Source organism: Lissotriton helveticus, chromosome 4_1 (assembly GCF_964261635.1).
Source record: "Lissotriton helveticus chromosome 4_1, aLisHel1.1, whole genome shotgun sequence".
Classification (NCBI taxonomy): domain Eukaryota; kingdom Metazoa; phylum Chordata; class Amphibia; order Caudata; family Salamandridae; genus Lissotriton; species Lissotriton helveticus.
Window position 1 is genome coordinate 1,623,600,535 of NC_136063.1, and position 23,984 is coordinate 1,623,624,518.

The following is a 23,984-nucleotide window of genomic DNA, read 5'->3' on the forward strand; positions in this document are numbered from 1 at the left end:
CAGCACTTTATGTTTAATGTGTATTTTAACTGTTGCTAACGCGGGATTACTGGTTACTAATTATCTTACCAAATCCCAAACTATGTCGACTGAATCGTTGGTACCTGTCTTGGAGTAAAAGGTAATCTCGCAATACGTCAATCAATTTAAGAACTTACACCACTCTAAATGACCACTGACCAAATTTAAGTTTTAAAGATTTAATATAAAGTCAAAGATAACTGAAGATACAAACTTCTCAAAATGAGATTCAAAAGGTAAATCGGTATCACTATGAACATGAACTTCTTGAATAATCTAAGTCTGAAGAACAAGATAATAAGTACAAGCTCAAAAACCATAAGGGTTGTCAAAATAGATATAAGTTGCAATCTCAAAGTCATTACAGAAAAGAAAATTAAGGTTAGTCTGTCCCTACCCTATACTAAGTGACATCCCTACTTAGCAAGATCTTAACCCTCTAGGTGTCAGCCGTGGTGACTTCCTAAGAAGATCACGCACTTCTCTTTGTCTCTTCTCTAATAATGGGTCTCTCCTGATCAGCCTATCTGCCTACCCATCCGCTTCCTTAGGCTCCCAAAATCATCTGCTCTGCTCTCCTCCCGGGTCTCTTTCCCTAATACCAAATCACATTTTCAATAGAAACGCCCCTTGGGACGCCCCTCACGTGGTACATCTTTGCGCGGCAAACTCCATGATGGTACTCTTGAAGACCCTCGTTATAGTTGACCTTGGTTCCCAGGCTTCTTCTTCAGTGCGCTGATACCCCCTGAAATTCCTGGAAACTCCTACAGGCCTGCGCAAGGCGCCACTGAACAAAGTCCCTTTCATTCGAGCTGATTAGGACCCTCGCACCTGCATGCAGCTCGTCCTGCAGTGGGCCTCAAATTCCAGACTCCACCATATCTTTAGTCATAAAACACTCTCAAAGCTCGGTGCTAGACACCTCGCGACCTCTTCTCTAACGAGCACATGACGATTTACACGACATGACATTATCTCCTCTGGCCTACTTGATTTACATGCAGCAGGTCCCTGCACTCTTAAAACGTTAACTTGATTTAAACAGCAAACATTCTTAACTAGCATACGTTTCTAAAATAACACATCTATAAAGCATATACTTTTAACCCTAAGTTCAATAGTACATTTTGGAAGAACCATGTCAACCTTATCTCACATTAATTTAGCAGCACGTTCAGGTTTGCTGTGAATTGCCCTAAGGCCTACACATAATACTGGATTTTCAAAGTTACATTTAATTCGGACATGATTCTTTTAACATGAGAACATGAGGTTTTCACATATATTCCAACATTTCTACATTAATCTCACACCGTTATAATTATAGTTACTCTACTTAACATTCTATACATTTCACTACTGAATATAAACCACTCTGTATATTTCACTCCTGGATATAAAACACTCGTGTGCAAAACATGTTTAAACTAACTACGTGCTTGTAAATATGGCGTACTTATACATTTTTTTCCAAACTTGTGCTCTCTCAGTCCCCCCTTTGATGACCTTCAGGGGTCATCATCACCAAGACACTAAAAATGTAGAACCTTTTAAAGTGAAGACAGGGCAGTTCCACCTCTTTTCATACTCTCTAATGCTTTCAGACTCTTATATTGAGTGTCCTGCATCGCTGTCAACTCTTCTTCCTGTTTCTTCATAGCTCTCTGTAACCTATTTGCTCTATAACATTGAAACAAACGCACCAATCCCCACAACGTGATTACACAAATCACTATTATGATGATGGGTTTCAATATGTACCAAACGATACCCTTTCCTAAGTTGGCAAACCAACTTCCAACTTTACCCATTCCATGACCTACTTTTTCCCACACATTTACCTTTGCTAGGTCCTCAATTTCGTAGTGTATGGCAGTGATGTTTTGTATATACTTCTCTAGAGGCTTTGAATTGTCTGGAATGTAAGTACAGCATTCCTGGACCTTCAAGGCCTTACAGACTCCTCCCTCTTTTGCTAACAGAACATCTAAAGCAAGTCGGTTCTGAAGAACCATTGCCCTAATCGATTGCATCTCACCTTCTATCAGCATCAATGATCTTGCAGTACTAGCAGATAGCCTATCTACGACTGTAGCTAACCTCCTAATTTTGATGTCATTCATTATCAATCCTAAGAAAGGGAATGCAGCACCGAGTACATCTCCAACTACTTCTGCTGCACCCAGCCCTCGCTTCCATCTAGTTGATATTTCTTTCTTAGGCGTGTCTAAATTCTCAACATGATATATTTTAGGGAAGACAACAGCCAGATAGCATGATCCGTACCAATTATCTGGTAACTTCACATAGGCACTTCTTCCACATACAAAATATACATTTGGTATTGCTTGCATTCCTTTCAAAAAGTTCTTAGAGTAATACTCCAATTGAAAGGCATGTTCACAATGAACTTGACCTACATAAAAGTTTTCATAATATGAGTAACTCCTGTGTATGCACAGTTTTCCCCGTTTATCCTTATCCAAAGCAATTGGACCAATACTACCTTTTCTTTGATGTGCCCTTTCCTCCTTGGTCCAATCTGTTTCCCATTGTCCTGATGCTTTCAAAATCTTCTGCCTCCTGTATCTAGTATCTACCTGTGCTATAAACTTTTTCTCAACCTCTGATATTTGACAAGTCAGATTGTTTCTTCGAGCATGTGAAGTATCTAACGTTTTCCATGGAATAAACCATTTGTGTAATCTGTCTTCGCTTTTGTAGTAGTCCCATTTGTTCAAATGCTTGAAATTCGGAACCTCTGGCAATGTCGAGTCGAAATTGGAGAAATAATACTCGAATCCTTCTCGTCCATAAAACATGCTCAACAATAAACTGCACGTTATTCCATATGTCAACGGAAGATGATGGTATCTGATACCCTCCTCCACTGAAGCTGGTAATTGCATACAAACGTAACAATCCTTCACTTCCATGGCATCAACATATTCATAAAGCAATTTAGCATAAGCATTTGACTTGTAATTTCCCTGTGACCCATCGGTGTGAAGCCTTTTTATTTCTGCATCTAACAATGCTTTGTCTTTCTCATTGATGTTTCCCTTCTCTTTAATAATGGTAGTTTTCGGTGTTGACACTCCCTTATCCTCCTTAACTGCGGCTTCATCCCCTCCGTGTCCCGCTAGGAATGAAACAGTTACCACTAAAATTATAAGAGAAACCACTACTCCTAAAAGTGTAACAGCTATACATTTTGCCCTGCGGTTCGGGTTGCCAGCCTCCATGTTCTCAAACAGTGTAGTTCTTGACTTTCTTCCAGCATTCACTTCTTCTTCACAAAGTCTTTCTCTCTTACAATGTCTTTCTTTGAACACTTGGAAGCTTGACAATTTGTTTCCGCAAAACAGTTCAAAGTCCAGTAGAAAATAGACAACCCTAGCCCTTCTCCATCCACTAAAATGAAACCCCTATCACTTTTCTTCTTCCACTCGGCGCTAGGTTATCTTGCAACAAGTTTTTACAATTTCTTTTCAACAGTCTTATTTTCGTCTGAAGTTATGTATGACTCAAGGAGTGACACTACGTCTTCATAAATGTCCATCCGAAGTATCATTCCCTCAGGTTCTGGGCAGTTCGTACCACAACATGGAAAGTCAACTTTTTCTAGGATTATTCTCCTTATTTCGCTCAAGACAAGTGGACGGACAAAATTGAGAGTTAGCGTTTTTTCAATTTCCACTCCTGGTACTATCAGTTCTACATCCACAATTACAAAGGGGTCCGTTCTAATCAAGATCACTTTCTTCACCTTTCCAGTTCTGCGCCCCTTTGAAGACATTCACAATATGGTATTAATCCACAACAATAAGCGCTCCTAGCATTTCTACTACTCGCTCAAGCATTTCCAAACGAAGAAGAGTTCCCTCCAATATTGGATATCGTGAACAGCAAACTGGAAACTCAACTGTCTCTAAAATCAATTTTCTTATTCCACTCAGGAGAGCAGGATGAACGATGTTGAGTGTCAGCAACCTTTCGGTCTCCGCTCCTGGCAGTAGAAACCTTATTTGCACTGTGATGATCGGGTCAGTTCTGATCAGTTCCACTTCCCTGATCCTCCCTGTTCTGTGTCTCCCAGACATCTGCAACGAGGTAGGTCCAGTCGGGAGTAGAGTATCTTCTGCTAGGCACTCGCACCCTTCTTGATCTTCTAAGACCCTCCTCGGCTTGATCCTGGATATCTTCTTCTGGATCTGAGTCTTCGGATATAGGAGTAAGCGTTTCTTCTTGGGCCGACCTCAAACTTAGCCTTCTTCTCCTTGCTGGCCAAGTGGCAGCTCCAAGCCTTATTCTCCTACTTCTTGTCCTCTGACTTGGTTCTTGGTCGCTCTGATACGGATCTGAGTCTGAGTCGTATTCACTTCTGCTCTCTCCTTCAGTTGCGTCTTCTGTCTCACTGCCGTCCTGCCTTCGCTCTTCTTCTGAATCCGTTGCGTTCCCAACTTCTTCCGACACCCCCTCAGCTGCCTCAATCCCTTCTTGCGACTCTTCTTCCACTTCCGGGCTTTCGTCTGGGATGGGAGCTGTTCCTTTTAGAGGTGCTGGAACTCTTCTAGTATGGGATGCATGGATCCAATTTGGCAGCCCCCCGCACTTCACCGCGGTGTTCGTTATCAGGATTACCTGAAAGGGCCCACGCCAACGAACATCTAGGCAGTTCTTCCGGACGTGTTTTTTAACTAAGACCCAGTCCCCTGGGTTCAGATCATGACACAGGTTCCTCGATGTTGGAACTTCAGCCGCATGCACCTGAAGGGACACAGAATGGATGGCGTCAGACAGTCCTTTACAATAATCCAAGATCAGATCATCTGTAATATTCAATAGAGCAGTAGTTGGAACTGTAGGAAGTCTCATGGCCCTCCCCATCAGGATCTCGTGGGGAGAGAGACCTGTCCTCCTATCAGGTGTGCTGCGCATGCTCATGAGCACTAGAGGAAGAGCATCTGGCCAACTCAAAGATGTGGATGCCACTACTTTAGCCAATCTATTCTTCAACGTGCCGTTCACTTGTTCCACAATTCCTGAAGCTTCTGGTCGATAACTACAATGCAGCTTTTGATCGATATTCAGTGTGGAGCACAACATCTTCACTATTTCGCTGTTAAAATGTTTTCCTCTGTCAGATTCCAAAGAGGCAGGCACCCCGAAGCGCGGTATCAACTCCCTGAGCAACAATTTTGCCACTGTGAGTGTATCGCACCTACGTGTAGGGTACGCTTCAACCCATCTGGAAAATACGCATACAATCACCAACACATACCTAAGGCGATTGACTCTTGGCATTTCGATGAAATCTAATTGCATTCTATTGAAAGGCCCCCCCGACCTCCCAATGTGACTCAGCGTGACTGGTGTTCGTTTGCCTACGTTCAGTTGTTGGCAGGTAACACATCGCTTACATACTGATTCTGCTGCTATTCTAAATTTAGGGCAATACCAAGTTTGCCTAAACACTCTCATCATAGCATCCCTTCCTAGATGTACTGGACCATGTATTTCTCTCGCCATGGGATTAGCTAATTCTTCAGGTAACACAGCTCTCCCATCTGCTGAAACCCAAAAATCCATTTCACTTCGCACACAACCTGCTATTTCCCATGCCTTTTTCTCTGTTTCAGGTGCGTTCTCCTGCATTATTCTTAAATCCTCCCAAGTGTCTACAGTTTCTAACATCATACTTAATTCAGTCTTTTCTTCTGCACCTTCTATTTCCACCTTTGAGAAAGAATAATTTTGTTCCGCACAATAGTGTGCGACTTCATCTGCGTATCTGTTGCCTTGTGACACAAAATCTGTATTCTTAGTATGAGCTACACATTTAACTATTGCGATATCAACTGGACCTTGCAATGCTTCTAACAACAATCGCACAAATTCTCCATTTCGAATGGGCGAACCAGAGGAGGTCATGTAACCCCTCTGAGACCACAACTGCCCGAAATCATGAACCACACCGAAACCATATTGGCTGTCAGTGTATATGGTGACTCTCTTTCCGTTTCCTGCTATGCAGGCACGAGTTAGGGCAATAATTTCTGCTACCTGTGCGGAATGTACTCCTTCCAGGCAAGCGGCTTCCACGACTCCAGTAATGGTACAAACAGCATAAGCTGCTCTCAACCGACCAGTATCGTCTCTTAAACATGAGCCATCAACAAAATAAATTTCATCGGGGTCAGACAATGGCTCATCCACAATATCTGGTCTGGGTTTCGTGCATAGTTCAGTCACATCAAGGCAATCGTGGTCTTCACATCCTTCGCCTTCTATTACAGTAGGTAATGGCATCAAAGTAGCAGGATTCAAGAGAGAGCATCTCCTGAGAGTCACGTTCTCTGCGGCAAGTATAACTTGCTCGTAGCGCGTGAGCCTACTATTGGTCAGATGCTGCGTCTTCGTCCTGGTCATTAGCAATTCAACTGAATGTGGTACATATACCACTACTGGATGTCCCATCACAATACTCTCGCTCCTTTCAATGCTGACACCCGTTGCAGCAACGGATTTGAGACATCCGGGCAACGCTGCGGCTACTGGATCTAATGTAGCCGAAAAATATGCAACTGGTCTACGGGCATTTCCGTGGGTCTGTGCCAAGACTGACAAAGCACATCCCTCTCTCTCACAGCAATAGAGTGAAAATGACTTTTCGTAATCTGGCATTCCCAGAGCCGGAGCACGACATAAATCGTCTCTCAGCTGTAAAAACGCCACCAAACATTCTTCATCCCATGGTACCGGATCACTCACCTCCTTGTGCGTCAGTTTCTGTAAGGGCTTTGCTTTCAGTGAAAAGTTAACTATCCACTGTCGGCAGTAACCCACCATTCCTAGGAACATTCTAACTTCTCTCTGTGTTGTAGGCGCCTTCATTTTCATTATCGCCTCAATCCTCTCCGGGGACACCTTACGTTTCCCTTTTTCTAACCTGTGCCCTAGATACTGTACTTCTGTCAAACAATACTGCAACTTGCTCGGAGATACCTTATGTCCATTTTCAGCTAAATGATTCAGTAAGGCAATTGAATCTGCTTTACAAGCTTCCTCTGTTTCTGACGCAACAAGTAGGTCATCTATGTACTGTACCAGAACCGAATTCTGTGGCAGTACTAGATTCTCAAGATTCTTTTTCAGCAACTGATTAAAGATGGATGGGCTGTCTGTGAATCCTTGTGGGATTCGACACCATGTTAAAACGCGATCTTCCATTTTAAAAGCAAAAAGATACCTGCTCTCTTCATCCAATGGGATTGAAAAGAAAGCCTGACAAAGATCTATCACTGTGAACCATTCTGCTTGACATGGTATTTGAAACAATATCACTGATGGATTCGGTACCACGGGACAACATGAAACGACTATGTTGTTAATTTTTCGTAAATCTTGAACTATCCTAAACTTCCCGCTAGGTTTCTGCAAACCCATAATCGGGGAGTTACAAGGACTACCCACGATTTCTTTCAGTATTCCCTGCTGTATCATTGACTCGATCACAGGTTTTATTCCCGCAATCGTTTCCTGGGACAATTTGTATTGAGGCGTTCTTGGAAACTCAACATTTCGTTTTACCAGAATTTTTACCGGCTCTACCCCCTTAATCAATCCTATTTCTTCTCCTGTGAAATCCCATACCTCTGACGCCACTGTATCTCGTAGGTCTTGGGGAAGATCTTCTATTGTCAGAGTAGGATATAGTTCTACACAAGATTTTGAATTGGCCACCTTAAAAGTAGCATCTTCGTCGGTAGTCTGTACCTCCACTCCTTGCGGGGTGCAGTATATGGTGCAGTTCAATTTGCACAACAAATCCCTTCCTAACAGACATACCGGACTCGAGTCACAAACCACAAACTGATGTTCGTTCATGTGGTTTCCTATTTTCACAGACACTGGTTCTGTCAAGGGACTGGTCATTCTTTTATTTGCGACTCCTACCACCTGAATTGTTTCCCCTGACATTGGCAAGTCTGGAACCACCGCTGATCTCAGAGTCGAACGAGTAGCCCCAGTATCCACTAAGAACGTAGTGGGACACCCTGCCACTTCTGCCTCAACAAATGGCCCTCTTTGATCCACTTCTAGGACTGCCCCGAGGGTACAATCCTCTTCACTGCTCACCCGTTGTCCTGTCAATGGATCAATGTAATAACACTTTTCTTTCTCGATAAACAGAGGCATCTGCTTAAAGACCTTACCCCCTGTCGCTACCTTCGGTGGCTGTGGGAACTGGGCCCGTGGAGCCGAAGTCCCCCCTTTGGCCACCTTGCCTCCTGGAACTGTCACCTTTTGCACTGGGACTTCTTGGACCTGCTCTTCTACTTCTAGCTCTCCATTTTCAGGGTTAAAGGGACACTCGCGTCGCCAATGCCCCACCTGGTGACACTGATGACACTTTGTCGTTTTCTTTAGAGTGGCAAAGTCTATCCTAGGTCTCTGCACTTCCTCATTGTCCTTATTCTGACCGTTTGGCTTTCGTCCCATCCCCTGTTTCTGCTGGCCACCCTTCCCAGCGGACTGCATTTGCACCACCATCAATTTCTCCTTTAGATTCTTGGCTTTAGAATCTATCTCGTCACTGCAGTACCTCGCATAACGTAAAATCTCATCTAGTGGTTTGTTCTGCCAACAGATTAAATGTTGCTGTATCATCAAACAAATATCAGGTCTCAACCCCAAGACAAACTTTGACACAAACTGCCCTATATCTTTGGGATCCATTACATCCAGTCCACTGTATTGCTTGAATGTTTTCAATAACCTTTCATAAAACTCGTGAACTGTCTCCTTGGGTTCCTGCCTTGTTCGGTCTATTTTTACCCAATCTATGTCCTGTGGTGGTACCTTATCTTTCAGCCATGCTATTACCCTTTCATACTTTTGCATGACAATCTCGGACGGTCCATTAGTCCGAGCATCCCTCACTGGTTCAGTATTTGGCCATTCAACACTAGTCTTGCACGGGGTCCATAAATCAGATGGGACCACGATGTCAAACAACGTGTTCAAATCTATCCACAGTACTTTCGAGATTTTGACAAACCTCTCTACCTGTTTATACCATTCGACTGGATTGTCCCGCAACTTCGGAAATGAGTTGGTAAATGCAGCTAAATCTCCTCTACTCCAGGGCACATGTACATAATTTCCGTTTGATATTTCTCGCAAAGGGAATGCCTCCATCTGCATTACCCTTCCCTCAGGGGTCATCACATTTGTACTTCGCCTAACTGTGCCCTTTTTCGACCACCTTTCTTCCCATTTATCCAGTTCCCTCCACACTCTTATCCCTGATACCAGCTCTCTTATGTGTGTTTTTAATCCAGTAGTTCTCTTCTCATCTAGATCCTGATCTGCGTACTGTAATCTGTGGTTACTCTGCAATGCCCTTGTCCTAGACAAATCCACGGCATATCTATCTGCCAAATCAGTCAATTTCTCATGAAACGCTCTAGCTTTCCTAGTAATATCCTTTGCCATGAACAATAACTCATCCTGTTCATACAATTCTATCCTTTCCAAAGGTAATGTTCCATCTATTATCTCATCAACATCTGATTTTAAACTAGTAACATCAAGCCTTTTTGCCTTAATTTCAGCTTTCAAGACACTCAATTTAGCTCCTCCATCCGCATCTCTCCCATCCCAGCTCCGAGATCTTCGTTTAGGTATTGGTGAATTATAGGGAGTCCTCCCCTGTTCCCATCTCTCTAGATCCCATGCCTTTCCATCTTCTCGGGGTGGGTGGTGAAACACTCCTTCATGCCTCATAGCCCCTCTCTCCCCATCCTGACTAGTTTCACGGGATGCAGGGTAAGATGTTCCATTACTCCCTCTTTCTTCCCTACTTCCCTGTGATTCCTGATTATTCGAGGCATGGCGGGACCTATCGCTGTTCTCCTTTCTCCAATGTTGAACGTCTTCCCCAAGTGTATGATGAAGGCACCTAAACCTATTCTGAAAAGCCCGTACCGCCTCATCTCCTCCTTTCCCCCAGAGACGGGACATTTCCTCACATTCTACAATCCTAGTATTTTGTTCCGGCTGTTCTCTCTGATTTGTAGGACCTGCATCCCCTCTATTCTCTTGACTTTGGCCTTCCCGGCCCTGACTGCTTTCGCTGGCCCCACAATGAGATACAGTCCCGTTACCCCTGCTTTCCCACTCTGGTTCTGTTCTTGTCCTGTTACTTGGAGATACTACGGACCCGTCCCATTCCCTCAAATCAGCTCTTAACTCTGAAAAAGATCTTGGCCGTGGTCCCCTCAGATCCATTGGTCCTCTCGGACCTCCCTGTTCTGAATTGGGACCGACAGTTGTGTCTAATGGGGTGTTCCATGTTACCGAACCTGGCAATTGTTTCCATGCATTTGTCACATTATTCCTCCTTTCCATCTCAATCCTTTCCCTATCCAATTGCCTTTGTTGTTCCCCTCTATCTCTCTCAGAATTATAGATCGAAACTATGGGTCCTATGGTAACAGGCACTTGAAGAGCGTCTGGCAATCCCACAGACTCAACCCTTTCTGTGGTTGGCGTTTTCTGCACCACAAACCTTCCCACTACACTCTGTACAGTGTTGTTTGGAGGTGTTTCTCCGCCTTTGATAGGTGTCCATTCCGATATAGGGAGTGGTGTATATCCCTCTATGTCATTTCCATCTTCCCTTGCGAGCCCTCTATCTTCTATTAACCCCACTCTCGGAGGTGGTCTATCCATTAACAATCTGTTTATCAGATTGTCCTCCGACTCGCTTTCCTCGTCTTCTTCCATGAGGTTTCCTCCTCCTGACACCTCCCTCATCGGATACATTTTCTCCACCTCAATAGTCTGTACTCTCCAACGCTTTTCCTCCTCATCCCATTTGGAATCTCGCACTGCCCTTACCGACCGCGTCAGTCTTTGTTGACGCCTGTTCAAATTTCGGTCGTGTGCAGCCTTAATCCATGCATTAAGAGCCTCAAACTGTGTTGGTCTGGGCGAGGGTTTCAATGAGGACATGGTTGCTTTTAGCCGGTGTAACACCTCTAATTTAAACGTCCCGTACCTCGGGAACTGCATTTCCTCATTCCCTTCTGTAAGCTTATTCCAAGCCCCAATCCACAATATCGTATGCAGCCCCACATTCGTTGCCATGTAATGAGCTGGCGTACCCTCCGGCGGAGCCTCTTCCCCGTAATAATGTTCACTTCGTTTACGTTTAAAAATCCCTTTCAAACACTTAAAACACTTCATGATTTCTCTTTTCTCCGCGTTTGTTTACTTCCTGATGACACTCCACCAATCTCAGCGCCGTTCTCACTAACTGGCCTATCCGTACGCGACTTTCCTCCGACGTCACTCTAGCCGCCCAACCAGAGCGCGGCTCTAGCTAACGTCACACCAACCGCTCAATCAGAGCGCGGCTCTAGCCGACGTCACCCGTCCCCCTTCGCAGCAGTTCCCCTCCTTTCTCAGCTCGTCTCCTCGGTCATGCACGCATCCCATTCATACTCTGAAAAATGATTACTTCCGTCCAAGCGATCACCTTTCTTGACTGTACGCCCACAGTCTTTCTGTAGTTGTCACCTTAACTTGGCGAAATGTCTTTCCGTTTACTTCCAGACAATCGCCTTCTCCGATAGGTTACTCACACACAGTAACTTTCGGCCAGCGTCCGTTACTCATACACTCACTCTTACACTCCCCCTATCTTGGATCCACGGCGGTCAATGGTACCTCGTGACCTCCGTACTATGGTCGACAACTACCCTGGATGTTCGATACACCCAAAACCACTTAAGCTCTGGCCTGAACTTAAGATTTCACCAGTTCACCCGTTTACCAGGTTACCAGCTTACCAGGTTGCGCGCGCTCACAACCTTCTCTCATTCACACTACAGGCATTCAACTCCGCAAGACATTACAGTACAAATACAACACAAAACACCGCAATCTGTTCACGCATGACCCTTTTTATACTCACTCTCCGATACTGCTGCTTTTCTCGCACCGTCTGCACCTTTCGGCACACGATTCTTCCGCTGCTCGTCTCTCGACGTCTCGGGCCTTGGGGTAAACTAACCTCTCTAGATTACCTTCCTCAAGAAGATAACCATCCTCACTCTGCTACCAACTGCTAACGCGGGATTACTGGTTACTAATTATCTTACCAAATCCCAAACTATGTCGACTGAATCGTTGGTACCTGTCTTGGAGTAAAAGGTAATCTCGCAATACGTCAATCAATTTAAGAACTTACACCACTCTAAATGACCACTGACCAAATTTAAGTTTTAAAGATTTAATATAAAGTCAAAGATAACTGAAGATACAAACTTCTCAAAATGAGATTCAAAAGGTAAATCGGTATCACTATGAACATGAACTTCTTGAATAATCTAAGTCTGAAGAACAAGATAATAAGTACAAGCTCAAAAACCATAAGGGTTGTCAAAATAGATATAAGTTGCAATCTCAAAGTCATTACAGAAAAGAAAATTAAGGTTAGTCTGTCCCTACCCTATACTAAGTGACATCCCTACTTAGCAAGATCTTAACCCTCTAGGTGTCAGCCGTGGTGACTTCCTAAGAAGATCACGCACTTCTCTTTGTCTCTTCTCTAATAATGGGTCTCTCCTGATCAGCCTATCTGCCTACCCATCCGCTTCCTTAGGCTCCCAAAATCATCTGCTCTGCTCTCCTCCCGGGTCTCTTTCCCTAATACCAAATCACATTTTCAATAGAAACGCCCCTTGGGACGCCCCTCACGTGGTACATCTTTGCGCGGCAAACTCCATGATGGTACTCTTGAAGACCCTCGTTATAGTTGACCTTGGTTCCCAGGCTTCTTCTTCAGTGCGCTGATACCCCCTGAAATTCCTGGAAACTCCTACAGGCCTGCGCAAGGCGCCACTGAACAAAGTCCCTTTCATTCGAGCTGATTAGGACCCTCGCACCTGCATGCAGCTCGTCCTGCAGTGGGCCTCAAATTCCAGACTCCACCATATCTTTAGTCATAAAACACTCTCAAAGCTCGGTGCTAGACACCTCGCGACCTCTTCTCTAACGAGCACATGACGATTTACACGACATGACATTATCTCCTCTGGCCTACTTGATTTACATGCAGCAGGTCCCTGCACTCTTAAAACGTTAACTTGATTTAAACAGCAAACATTCTTAACTAGCATACGTTTCTAAAATAACACATCTATAAAGCATATACTTTTAACCCTAAGTTCAATAGTACATTTTGGAAGAACCATGTCAACCTTATCTCACATTAATTTAGCAGCACGTTCAGGTTTGCTGTGAATTGCCCTAAGGCCTACACATAATACTGGATTTTCAAAGTTACATTTAATTCGGACATGATTCTTTTAACATGAGAACATGAGGTTTTCACATATATTCCAACATTTCTACATTAATCTCACACCGTTATAATTATAGTTACTCTACTTAACATTCTATACATTTCACTACTGAATATAAACCACTCTGTATATTTCACTCCTGGATATAAAACACTCGTGTGCAAAACATGTTTAAACTAACTACGTGCTTGTAAATATGGCGTACTTATACATTTTTTTCCAAACTTGTGCTCTCTCACTGTTGTAATTTAGAATAGTATTTATTATGTATAGAGTAGGGTGTAAATGCTTTTATGACAACGCTGTCGAATAAAGCTTTGAAACTTGAACTTGAAATGCAACATTTTCCCTATTATAATGGCAGCTAATAACAGCTTCAAAAGGAAACACTATTTGAAAGTGTGATGTTACATAGAATAATGTAACACACATCAAGTTCATAATAATAATATTGCAGTTCACCTCGGAACTATGCGCTTGTGCAGGGCCAGCTTTAGAGCTGTTGGCGACCAGTGTGATAATCACTTTTGGCACCCTCCCCCCCTCCTCTCAAGACCACCTCCTCAGATTCCCTCACGACCACCGGGCAAAAGTGCCCCTCATCTCTCCATAGTCTCCTCTCTCACATACATTTCATTTGTTTTAAAGCACTGGTAAAGGTTGGCTTTACTAATAAGAATATATATCTACCCAAACAAATCCTTTTCAGCAACATTAGGAATAGCTAATGAAAGATAAAGGAAAAAAACATAACGTCCTAACCTATTTTATGCAGTTTGCTTGCAGCTTTTTGATGACAGTTCGTAACAGTCACTGTTCTATATCAGGGTTTTATCTTTTGAACTGCAGTAACAAAAGGATCTCTGTGACAAAATTAGTTATCCACCCAGCTATCCACCAAAAATACAAATCTGGGATCTGTAAAGTACGCGTTCTTTGCAGGAGACATATTTACCCTCTGCGCTCCGTTATGGTGAGTCAGAACTGCCACTAGACAAAACTCTACTCTCTCTCTAGCAGGAAGATAGAGCACAAGAGTTATCTTGACATTTTTATTGCTGCCTGAAAACTGGGCGCACAAGGAACTCTGCTGCAGGTGTTTTTAGATTGTAAGTTATCGCTAAACACAGCGCCTCCCCCAATGCCAGTGCTCTCCTCGAGGTCAGCGCCCAGTGAGCCTCACCAGTCGCACTGCCCTAAAGCCAGCCCTGTGCCTGTGTAAATTACTGTACCTGTGACCAAGAGAGGTGAAATAATTCTTCAGGAACAGTTGAATTAGTTTATGCTGTATCATTGCTTAATTTGATCAGGTGGTTTTCGACAAAAATTGTCAACACTTATGACATTCTTCCACATGGTGGAGCTGTTTGTCTAATTTAGAGATGAGCACAGCAACAGTTGCTTACTAATTCAATATACATAAACAATGACCAATACCTGCTGCCCAAGCTATTGTTATTGCTTTGTGGGCCTGGACTAGTCTGAATGTTCATGCTTGCAGGAGTGTGATGGTTAGCAATTGTGTTGGTACTGTCATTGGCAGCGCTGTCAGGGGTAATGGGTGGTACAGGCTGCAGGGGCCTCTTGACGTGGGCCCTGGCACTTAAGTCTTTATACAAATCAAACACACTGTTGCTTGTTAAAGAGCCAGAGACAAGTCACTTTGCTTTGTGCACTTTATGAACGGGGAGGTAGGTGGGTGGTATTTAATCTGTAATTACAAGCAAATATGGCTTTTTTGTTGATACTCTTTTTAAATCGTCTGACCATTTTATATTGTTTTTGATGTGTGCTCTGCCAGAAATGATAGATTTCAATACTTTCAGCCGAAAGTAAGACCACTTCCTATTTTTATCATTGGGTTGCTCAATCTTTGGTTTTCTGTTTCTGCCAAGTTCAGCGTGTGAGCGTGAGAAAGGGGTGACTTCCCAGCCTACTTGCTCTGATATTATCCTAATCTGCTGCCGTTTCATAGTTATACGTTCCTAATTAAATGACTTGATTCATTGAATTACAGTGAAGTCCGCTTGGCGCTATCTTCAGTCAGTGTTTGGGAAACTAATTTATAATTCATCAAATGTCTGTACTCTAATCTTCTCACGGAAATGAGAAGGTGGCGTTAAACTGTGTATCCTTTGAGGAGATGTCCTTTTTCAGGTCGGGCTTTAGCCAAGTCCTTTTGCTTTTACTAAAATTATACATAAAATATACTTACAGGAACTTTCATTCGGCCCTACTCTTCCATTGATCTGTTTTCATGTCATTTCATATTTTAAAGGCTAACTTCGCTGTGAGGGATAGCTTTCTGCTCTTTCACCAGGAGCACAGTCACACTCACAGAACTTCACCTCAGTGCTAGGAAGTACTATGGGAATGTGTGGTTTTTGAGGCCAAAAACGTTTGCTTTCTGCCCACATATCTTTATATCAGCTCCCACAGCAATAAGGTTTTACAAATACAATGGCAAAGCAAAACAAGCACTGACAAAACCGAAAGGATGACAGCCCATGGCCAGCCTATTGGCTTTGCCAATGCTATTTGTTCGTGTATTTCACAACAATCACATTGTTTTTTTTCTGTTGGTTGCCGCAGCATTTTAAGATACTTTTGCATCAGCGAGTACATGCATTGGCTGTTTGTATCTGTACATAGAATGTCCTTTTATGCTGTGTATGCCCTCTCCATGAAAAGCTGACCTCATGTGTGATCTGGATGGGGTAGTTGCGGGAGAGCCATGCACACCATAGCCTCACGTTCCTGAGCTCCTATTCCTCATTGTGTAAATTCATAATTATATATACCTTGGGTTCAGTCACCAAATCCACCACTGTCTCAACATACCTAGTGTCTTGCTACTTTTCTGACCACCCTTGGTGTAAACCCTTCCTCAACAATCCACACTGGCTAGCATAGATAGTGATACGTGGATGTTGTCTAAGATTTGTGGATGGATTCAGAGTAGAAGGATAAAGGTGGGTGATAAATTACTAATAAGACTCCCCCCGTGGGAAGATTAGATTGTCAGCATGTAATTGTTTAATTCAACAACTTGATTTTTTTGCCTTTATTTTGTGAGTGTGAGGTATAAGCAAGGTAATTGGAATTATGCAATTCTGCGTCTTTTGTGCAGTGACATGGCATGTATGGATAGTTATATGTGTAAAGAAAGTGGCATGTTGTGGAAGTTGAGTGTGGATGCTGGTCAAATTTGATGAATAATGGACTGTTGGTTTCTGTATGATGGGTGAAAGTCTGACAGCTGAGGACAGCTGGAGGGAAAATGAAACCCTCGCAGGACCAATCAAGCTGTGGCTGTAACCAAAGGGCCGAACATGAAATACAGAACTTACCTCCTACTGAATGGCTCCAGACACTTCTATGAAGAGGCAGCTCTCCAGCTGCAACATTTGGCAATGATGAAGGGATCCTTAAGGTGTGATTCAGATGCCTTGGCCATTTGGGAGGTACTCCTGTACCCCCCAGAAGCTGTGTGCAAGATTGTTGTAGCCTGCTCCATGGTGTACAGCATCTCCATATGATGGGGCTTTCATATAGACCTTGAGCCTGATTTTACACTCATATACAGGTACTTTAGGTGGGATATAGAACAGAGGTCAAGGTATACAGGTGAGTATCAGCTAGTTAACTCTCTTTTCTTACGCTGCTAGCTTGGTGGTTGCATTTATATTGTTGGACAGTCGCTTGCTATTTTAGGTTTCACCTATATGTGCTCTGGGACCAATCATCCTTTTGTACAAATAAGGCGATTTGACAAGAACATGGTACTGGAGGCAGAGTGCATTTGTGGTTGTTTGTTTTGTACATGGGATTGAGTGAACTGAAGTCAGTCCTTATTGCATATGGATGAGAGCATCTGACTTGACTTCAGTGGGAGCAAGTGTAGGGTGTGGTACATGGGCGCTGCCCTATCCTGGCACCTTAGAGTGTTGGTCCTTTGTACTAATGTGAATTGATATTGGGGTGGTACTACTGGACTACACCAGTGCTTGAATCTTGTGTTTGCAGAAGTTTCAGTCTACATGTACAGGGGTCTCTCATCAATAGTTTTGGGCACATTCCATTGAATGTTTGTGAAGCTTTCAGATTTGTGGTGCTAAATGCAGATTAGGTTCTTTCTTTGGTCTGGCATTTAGTCATGTTTGTTTGGCCAGCTAGTGTGACTTGATGTTGGGTGTGCTGGAGTGCTGGGCTGGACTTTTCTGTGTGTAGGTGTGTGGTGGAGTGTGTTGTCTTTGTGGGGAAGGATGTGTTGCTTGTGAAAGATGGAGAAGGTGTGCAAGTTCTTCTGGTTGTTTCTGGATCATTGTTGGATTGGTTTGACATTTGTTCTTTGTGTGAGGAAATAGGATGATGTAGTGTCAAAATAAGCATGGTTTGTCTTGTGTGCAAAGAAAGTGGTGATGTAGTTACGTGATATCCTTGTGTATATATGTATGGGCTGAGTAGGCATGTGCTGGCATGTGAAGTGTAGATGCTGTGAGAATGTGATGATGCATGCACTGTTGTTGTCTGTTTGCTGGGTGAAACCTGGCAGCTAAGGACAGCTGGAGGGATAATGGAGCCCCAAGAGGACCTATCAGGCTGTGGCTGTAACATTAGGACTTAACATGAAATGAAGAACTTACCCCCTAACTGAATGACTCCTATTGCTTCTATTAAGGCCCAGCCCTCCAACTAGCAAAATGTGAGAACAGTTTGGGTAGGTCAGTCAAAAAACGTTAATTATAATCATTACCCAGCATTTGCGTGTGATAGTGACCACATGCTGTTCTTTAGTGCTTCATACGGTCCTGAAGGAGGACATTCAAAACATATAGGGGCCCATTATGATGTCGGGCGGATTGCCTCCGCCAGGCTGGCGGTGGCCACCACCGGCCTGGCGGAGGCAATCTGCCCGACACCAATGCCTGGATCCCCCCCGCCATATTAGGATGGTGGGGGGGACAGCGGCGGATGGAAAGACCGTACGCCGCTTTACTGCCGCGGTCGCCTTGCGACCGTGGCGGTGATGGAATAATATGGTGGCGGTGTCCAATGGACACCGCCAGCCATATTACAATGGCTTAAATTAGGGGCCTTTCCGCGGCGGCAATGCCGCCACGGAAAGGCAGGAGGTGATTGCTGCGGGGGCCCCCTGTGGGCCCCCAGAGTGACGGCCAAAGGGGGGTGGCACACGGGGGGGTACCTGTGGTACCCCCTGCATTTGCATAATCGCAGCGGCAGGCACCGTGCGGTGCCTGCCGCTTCGATTATGCAAATGCGTGCATTTGTTTTCAACATTGTGGCGGGCGGTGCAGTGAGCACCACCCGTCACAATGTTAACTTGAGGAATGCGCCCGCCACTGTGGCGGGCGCATCCTAATGCCAATGTCGGGACCCCCGCCCTTCAGGTGGGTGGTCCCGATCTCCGTTAGGGTGGTGGACGGACAAAGTCCGCCCGCCATCCTAATGGACCCCATAGTGTGGGGACACCCCATCAAGCCAGTCTCAATGCATTTCAGATACATTTGTTTGATTGCAGTCGTTTTGATCTCCCATCACTTTTTGGACATACTAGTTGAAATTTTTCACCTTAATACGCTAGAACACATTGATATTGTTATTGGCTTAATAGCCCCTGCCCCAAGATGTGATGTAATATGTTAATTATAGTTTTCAAGTGGTAATACATTTTAAATTTTAAACTCCAGATTTGCATGTTGCTCGGTGGTGCGCAGTGTAGCCGTACCAGTTTAAATGCAGGTAGATTTTTACAGTACAAGCTACTGCTCCCCATTTTCTAATTCAAACACAAAGTGGACACTGCAAGTGCCCTAAAAATGGTGCAAATGCACTGTTAAAACCTCTGGTATTTCCCCCTTCTATAAAACATTGCCTTCATTTACAAAAAGTGAGAACAAGGCCAGCAAAGTCTCAAAACATCTACATCAAGCACATCTGACTCACTATTTGGAGGAATGAATTTACTCTCAAGTCTTCTGGTTCCTTTCAAAGTCATTCCGGGGCATGGATCAATCCTACGTGCATACGCCACCACTTTAGATACATCTTAACTACATTTCTAAGGTTAGATGAAAAGCAGTAGCTTTAGGGGCGTAGCTATCATTAGTGCTGGAGCACTAGTGGCACTGGGACGAGAAATGTGAAGATCTCACTGCACCCGAATTATGGCCGTCTACCTCTTCCCACATGGAAGTCTAGGGAGGCCATTATCTTACCTTGTTTTAGGGACCATGGTACACTTGCTATGCCCGTCTACTCAATCTACCAATGATTGTAATTTAGAGGAACCACACTTTCAGGTCTTTTTTATTTATTTATTTATTTATTTAATGTTTTAAAACTTTTTATTTTTCAAAATGCAATATAATAAGATACAAAATCAAAGTAGTTAATTACAGCATCCCTTCCTCCCCACTCCCCAACCCCTTTGCTATAATCAATATGGAAGAGAAACCAGCAGTGGAGATTTTATCATAAATAGTAAATTCATTACAGTTTAACCATACATAAAACTCAAATTCTAATTAGGCCCACGAGGATAAGTCTGATAATAACTCAAATAAGCAAACAGAAGAAGAAAGACAGAAGACTAAAGAAATATTCAATTTAAATGTCCTGTACATTCATAATATCGAGCCACTTAGTTAAATGTTCCCATATTTTAATATTTAATGCAGTATAGATGTAACCAATTTGGGGTGGTCTTAGCCCCTGTAACTTATCTATAAGATCTATCAGCACAAAGCCACCTACTCCTCCCAACTTGTGCAGGAAAAAGTCTTTAACGACGTGGTACAGAAAAATCTGATTGTCGGTTAGATTGTAGCAGTCTTTCAGCTCACTAAACAGCCTCATCCCCATCTGAAGAACTGGGCTCTCAAGTACCCAGCGGCGCCAGGGACACGCCCGAAGTCCTCTGGATTCCCTTGCCTTGGTATACAGAGACACGGAATACTTCTAGGTGGCGTCAGAGATCAAATTTATTAGCTGCAGCTAGTAGCAGAAATCCCAGCAATACAACACGGTGTACAACTCAAGAAACTGCTCAACTTTACAAAGCAAGTCATACCTTTTTATGCCAAACATTATGCTTCAGGCAAACATTCCTTGTTTACAGTTTAACCAATCACATGTTTCTACAACAAAAGTATTGCATGACGGTAAAACCCACTTTTCAGTTGCCCAGCCCATGATCAATCATCGGTCAAACCCAACATTCTTCTTTAGACAGGTCGAACGAACCCATAATAAAAAAGGCCACAACCCAATCATAAATAGACCATAAAGAAAGGAGCAGAAACAGGTGAGAGTAAGATAAAGCATATTTTTGTGCAGTAAAACTCTACGACGTCCTGGGCTCTGATCCTTAATCTAGATCAGCTAAAGGGCAGGAACTGGTTTAACAAGGTGAGCTTCAGGCAACAGGGTCAGTTCACTCAGGTCAAACAGAAGTCAGCACGAACTGGAGCTAAAGTGTACGTGTACCTAAAAGACTGGTTCATCCACAGTCATCGGCCTATGTGAGGGCAACCACAAAATGGCTGCCACACACAAAATGGAACCCAAGGGTTCAGAATAAAATCTCCACATACAGGATGATTCTATGGGTCTAGCACGACAAGATCACTCGTACTTGCCGAACTCACTAGTTACGGTTTGCTACTATCAAATTCATAACGAAACCATACCATTTATAAAACGGGTTCAGAATTCACGGAACCACGGCCCTCCTTTTGCCCTTACATAGGCAATCACTCAGTCTGCGTCTGAGTCGATGTCAATATTCATCAGATCATCAAGATGCTGCTGGAGCATCATCCTATTAGTCAGGACTTCTCTCGAGACAGGTCTTCTCACACACGTAGTAGTACAAAGGCCACATATAGCAGGGCCACACTGTACACAGAGACAACATGAGAAGAGAATCGCGAAAACCATCCCAATGATCATCAGAATCTTCCATCTCCAAGTGGATAACAATTCCCAAAACCATCCAATCAACGACCAATCTCCATTATCCACATGTATAGACTCAGAGATCTTATGCAGTCTGGAAATGGCCTCGTATACTGTAGGAGCATTATCTGGAATGAAAATGCAGCAACTCGATTGGATCACTTTACATACCCCTCCTCGGTCCGCAAGTATGACGTCCAAAACCATTCGATTCTGTAATGTCATAAGGCGATCCGCTTGAAGCTCTGTGGTCAGATTACTAAGGGCACCGGCAGTTTAATTTATGGTGGATTCAACCACTCTCGTCAATTGTCGTAGGTTTCTAATGTTTGCCATAGGTCCCCAAAACGGTAGGAAACCCTTAAAAAAGTCTCCCACTTCTTGTCCCGTAGTATCTTCCTGACACCTCTAACCACTCTCATTCTGTGGTAATCTACAGCAGCAGTGTACGTAGGAGGCAACAAATATGCAACATAACATGTTCCCGAAAAATCAGGGGGCAACCATGTATATGCTCTATCATAGCAGACAAAATACGTACCCCTAGCTGCTAAAAACGGTGGGGAAGTTTGAGACGCAAAAACATACGTCTGAGTACAAACACTCTTCCCTAACTGAGCTCTCGGATTCTTGCCTTTCCCTTGCAGACAAAAATGACCACGATGGGGTACAATCCAAATCGGAGGTGACCTATTTCGTCTCTGCTTCTCACCCAGACTAATACTATATCCTGTTGCATTCCAACCAACATTTGCTAGTAACTCATCCTTGGGAATAGTCTTATACGTTTCGATATCTCTACTCATATCTGTAATTCCCTTCACCAAGGCTTTATTACTTGAGTTATCTCTCATGGAACGCAGGGGATAAACTTCGATGGCATAAACAAACATCGTCTGATATGCCCATACTGACCCATTGTAACTGAATGGCAGAACCAGATAAGGAATACCTCTATCCATAGTATGTGGCATAAGACCACACACCCAACAATTAGTGGTGTTCACTACCAACTGGTGTTGATGCAGAAGCTGTACAAAAGAATTATTCACAAATTCCGACCTTCTAATTTGCTCGTGTTCAGGTAAAGTATGAAAAGAATGCAAAGAAGTAGTAGTAGGAAAAGACATAGGTTGGGAGGTGGGTGCAGAAGTCAATTGGGTAGTGAAAACGATCCAACCCACCAATGCTAACGTCATGCTTAAAAACATCAAAACACATGTTACCAGAAAACATTTGCTATGCATTAATTTACATAGTTTCATTTTAAAGTTAATTTTCTCAACAGTTCTCTCAATCTCAAAAAACTCCATCCTCTAACCGATGCTGTTCACGGCGGTTGGTTTTCTTCTGCTAAAGAATGCTTCTGTCAGCACAGGGAACTCCCTTAGACCAACCAGAACCGTCGACCTTGCGTCTTCGGCTGCACTCCCTAGTCTTTACACCGTGACCCTACAGCCGAACCCGCATGGTGGTTCACAAAAATATACCAAAAAAGTTTCTTGGCTGAGAGAGTTCAGTTCCAAAAATCAAAAAAGGAATTATTCACTTTATTAGTTCATTGTCCCTAGGTCGTAGATTATAACGGTCTTTTCCAGGCTTCGTTTGACTTTGGAATAATAGTTCAGGGTCAGTGGTGTCCAATCTCAAATGCGGAGGCACAGCAGCTGGTAGAACTTCATCATCCTCACGTTCAGACCGTGTCCATGTCAAATGAGCATCACTAAATGGAATGAATCTAGGGACCTTCTCACAATCAAAATCAGCTTTACCATCCCTTACCCACTGATCATATGGCAAAGGCAAAGGAACTTTTTTACAGTGGGTGGCATGCACCCAGTTCTTTTTGCCTGCTACTCTAACAGCGGTTCTAGTAACCAGCAAAATCAGATAGGGGCCGGTCCATCTAGGCTGTAAGTTCTTGGTACGCTGGAAATTCTTCACAAGAACGTACTGTCCAGGTTCAAGTACGTAGCCTGGATCTGTAGTGGCTGTCGGCAGAGTGTCATAGACTTGTTGGTGGAGAACATGTAATTTAGCAGTCAAGTCATGTAAGTAATCCACCAACAGAGGGTATTCAATACTGCTGTATTCTTTCGGACGAGGCACACTCCAAACATTCGCTGGACGACCAAACACAATCTCATACGGACTAAGTCCCACTCTAGAATGCACAGTCGTCCTTGTTGACAAAAGAGCCAACGGCAAGGCATCTGGCCATGTAAGACCAGTGCTCGCTTGTACCTTAGCCAATTTTAGCTTAAGCGTACCATTGTAACATTCAACAAGTCCAGCAGACGGGGTGATTCGCTGCGTGGAACTTTTGGTTAATTCCTAATCCAGAACATACTTTCTTCATGATCTGACCCACAAATTCACTCCCATTGTCCGACCACACAATTCTCGGCAAACCATACCTAGGGAAATACTCTCTCAACAAAACCTTGGCTGTAGACAAGGCAGTATTATCTTTTAGGGGGTAAGCCTCTATCCATCTAGAAAAGGCGCAAACCACAAGAACGTATTTTAGGTTGTTGCATCTCTCCATGTGAATATAATCTAACTGTATCACCTCAAATGGATACGTCGGAGGAGCAAAAT

The 23,984-nt window shown here is 43.6% G+C and overlaps 1 protein-coding gene across 4 annotated transcripts in view; it reads left to right on the top strand.

Moving 5' to 3' along the window:
• Window positions 1-23,984, top strand: part of PDE1C (phosphodiesterase 1C) — a 1,852,914-nt gene that overhangs the window by 664,008 nt on the left and 1,164,922 nt on the right. The gene's annotated exons all lie outside the window — the stretch shown is intronic.